Raw genomic sequence first — 508 nt, forward strand, 5'->3', positions numbered from 1 at the left:
ATTCCATGATGAGGGCATTTTCATAGTAACTCTTTGAATCTCTCCCACGTCTCATACAAGGATTCATCATCCATTTGTTGGAAGGTAGTGATCTCATTTCGCAACTTAACACTCTTGCTAGATGGAAAGTACTTCATTAGGAAGCGTTATACCAATTGTTGCCATGTAGAAATTGAACCAGGTGGTAGTGAATTTAGCCAAGCTCTTGCTCTGTCCCTTAGTGAATATGGGAATAGATTCAACCATAACGCAACTTCGATAACTCTAGCTAGCTTGAAAGAGTCACTCACCTCCATAAACAATTGAAGGTAAATATGGGGATCCTCAGTAGGCATCCTACTAAATTGGACCACTATCTAAAGCATCTGAAACATAACAGGCTTAAACTTGAACTGTGGTGCCTCGATCTCAGGTCTAACGATACCCAAATTAAGTTCATGGAAAGTGGCAAGACACATTATCTTAAGGCTTGGTCCCTGTCATCAACATGGATTAGATTTCGGGCATT

The 508-nt window shown here is 40.4% G+C and overlaps 1 non-coding gene across 1 annotated transcript; it reads left to right on the forward strand.

The window, feature by feature from the left end:
* Window positions 1–106, forward strand: LOC121214204 (small nucleolar RNA R71). Its single transcript, XR_005909790.1, has one exon. It is a non-coding gene; the product is annotated as a small nucleolar RNA R71 (small nucleolar RNA).
* Window positions 107–508: the final 402 nt, after the last annotated feature.

The sequence above is a fragment of the Gossypium hirsutum genome, chromosome D01, assembly GCF_007990345.1.
Source record: "Gossypium hirsutum isolate 1008001.06 chromosome D01, Gossypium_hirsutum_v2.1, whole genome shotgun sequence".
Classification (NCBI taxonomy): domain Eukaryota; kingdom Viridiplantae; phylum Streptophyta; class Magnoliopsida; order Malvales; family Malvaceae; genus Gossypium; species Gossypium hirsutum.